Here is a 3,012-nt window from a genome sequence, read left to right as displayed (position 1 = left end):
CCTCCAACATATTAATAATTATGGTTAGGTAGAAATTTCTGATATGATCAGTCAAGAATAGCATGTACGTATTATATGAGTTTGAACATTTGTGATGATATATTGACCGCATTATAACAAACCAGTATATTAATTGTTTTGACTTTTGATCTATCAATCAAATAAAACTTACTGAATTTATGTAAACTGTATAATAACATTGGCCACGTCAACTACTTTTCAAGAAGATCTCAAATTAACATATCCCTTGAGTAGTCCAGAGCCCATATATACAATAACATGCATGTATTATTTGGGAATTGGACATATTACATTTTCACCATTAGATTGGGGTCAAACATCACTTTCTAATACAGTAAATTAAGTGGCAACAAAAATATAATTTCTTTAGCAAATAATTTGTTTTTACATGTTAGCTGTTCCTTAATGATGTGTGTGTATGTATGTTTATTGTGGTTAGAAGTGAAAAAAAAAAAAAAAAGATCATGTTAGATATTGAATACTATCAACAACTATTTTGTCATGTTATACAGAAACGACATCATATTTATTAGCACATTTTTGTTGGCGTCTATATAGTTATTTATTGTTGTCTCAAATAGTTGGTTATTTAAGTCCTTTTTTTTAGCAAAAATGATATTTTGATCACTTAGAAATAAGACGCTATAGAATCTAATTAATTACTCATTGTAGTGCTAGACAAGGTTTGTAGGTGTAGTTATATGTCTTCTTCTCAACTCAATAAAATCATCATTTACATAAACATTCACACAATCACACTCCACACCCGAGGTCGGATGGAAGCTTATATGTGCTAGAAATACTCCTTAGTTCAAAAGACGGCTGAATTGGACTCTATCATTAGTTGTGATTTCGTATACAGGTAATACAATCAGTTGAAAGAAGTTTCATTAGTTGCAATGCAAGAGACGAGTCTTCGGTTTTAAATCTCATTATTTTTGTCGGACGTACGGCTCTTTTCGTTCTTTCTTCAAAATGTGTTGCCTCTAGGAATGCAATTAAGAAAACTCAGTCTATTCAACAAGTGACATCAAACGATAAGTGAAATAAAAGATAAATCATTCATCATAGTTTGCATACACCAAAAAAAAGTGTAGGCATTCCAAATAAAAAATAATATTACCAAAAATAATAACGTTCAAGCCTTGTGACCAGTAATCATCAAACAGTAGCAGCAAGAACCTTCACGAACTTATATGTTATAGGGACTGTAAGCACATGATCACACCACATCATCTTAATTTCTGCAAATGCAAACTTATAATTTCTGCACATAAGCACATGATCACACCACTGTAAGCAAGAACCTTCCCCCAAATTTCATTATTTTTGCGCTTTATAAGCTTAATTTCTGCACACCAAATCATCTTTTGAGATTCACCAAACAGCACGCAAGGCAAATTCTTGTCCCACAAAACGATCATCTTTCCACCATAATCAGCCAATCTAACTAAAGCAGCAAATGCAAACTTAGGTAGTCCTACCAAACCATTTAAATTTCTCCACAAACCTACTTTGGTGTCTAACCATCTTAACCCACCGCTAGAAACAGCATACAAAACGTTCTCTATCTCGCAATAAGGACCTGAATAACTTAATTCACTCACCCCTCGCCAAGGCCAGTGCCATCTACCGTCTTTGGAATTGTAAGTAACCACCTCTTTGTCAGTCACCACGTGGATTTTTCCATCAATACATGCACTTTGGGAGTAAACTTTGCCGTCTATTTTTCTGCAAGGAATGGGCTGACAGGATCCCAAGTTTGTGTTAATATGTCGAACACTTGAAACGATCTCTTCAAGTACTTAGAATCACCATCTCTGTAGCGTCCTGCTAAGTATATCTTTTGATCAAGGACGCTAGCAGAAAATGACAGTGGCTCCACCCGCAAGCTTGGAGCGTGGCGCCACGTGTGAGACCAGCAATCCAAAGTCCAGACACTAGAAGAGATCTTTGGGTAGATGGAGCCGCCAATGTCGTAAATATTAGAACCAACGGCCACTAGACTCAGAGAATGCGCAGGAGGAGAATGGAGGATTGGAACTGAAACCAAAACATACCCTCTTGACTTCTTTTTCTTTTCTTTTTTTCTTTTTTTTTTGATAATGACTTCTTTAACTTATTAGTGTCATCGGTTAGGGTTTGGTCAGGTTTCCGACAAAGCGTGAACCAGCTAGGGTTCTTAGATGGATAGAACTGTAAACACACATAGAGACAACTCTCTGTTTGGCCCAAGAGTGACCGGACTTTGTAAAGCTCCTGCGAAACTAGGAGCGATCGAAAGCTCTTGGAGACAAGGGAGAGGATTGGATAGTACAATCTTGGGACACGTGCAAGGCAGCTCAATATCAATTCATCGGGAAGTGATTGATTTGTGATCGATTGTGGCGTCGGCGACGGCTTCTTCTTCTTCGTCGTAGTCTCCGGAGACCAAATTGACATTGATGGAATAATGAACGAGACGAAAACGTATGTGTGTGTAAGTGTGTTGACAGGAAAAATAATCGAAATCTAGGGCAACCGTTTATTCTTATACATTAGAAAATGGGCTTAGACTTCTTATTGGATAGGAGGCTTTTAGTTTTATAACATATAGTAACTGGAAACCCTGGTCAAGAAACAAATGGGCTTTTTCGACATATATTAATTTTCTATTTTTCTTTATTTCTTTTCTAATGTTAAATTCAAAAATATGTAATTAGGGTGATTATTCTGAGGTGAAACATTTTTTTTTCCGTAGTCCCTATCTTTATAATCACTGTTTAATATATATATATATATATAACATATATATATATATAGAACTAGTTTTGTTTTTACAGCCATACAAATAAGGGTTTGTTTGCATACTAGTACATTTTGAAAACTTAATTGGTAAACTAATACATTTACAATTCAAAATTAGAAAAACAGGTGTTGTGTAATAGAGAATGTGTGAAATAGGAGAGATTGTGGGACATATGCTTGGATGAGAAGATTACCAAAAAGGTA

General features: G+C 35.3%; 1 pseudogene; it reads right to left on the bottom strand.

The window, feature by feature from the left end:
- LOC109129515 lies at positions 1,254-2,584 on the bottom strand (annotated as a pseudogene).

The sequence above is a fragment of the Camelina sativa genome, chromosome 16 (genome assembly GCF_000633955.1).
Source record: "Camelina sativa cultivar DH55 chromosome 16, Cs, whole genome shotgun sequence".
NCBI classification, from domain to species: Eukaryota; Viridiplantae; Streptophyta; class Magnoliopsida; order Brassicales; family Brassicaceae; genus Camelina; species Camelina sativa.
Note: the sequence above shows the minus strand (reverse complement) of the source record. Positions and strands in the feature narration are given on the sequence as shown.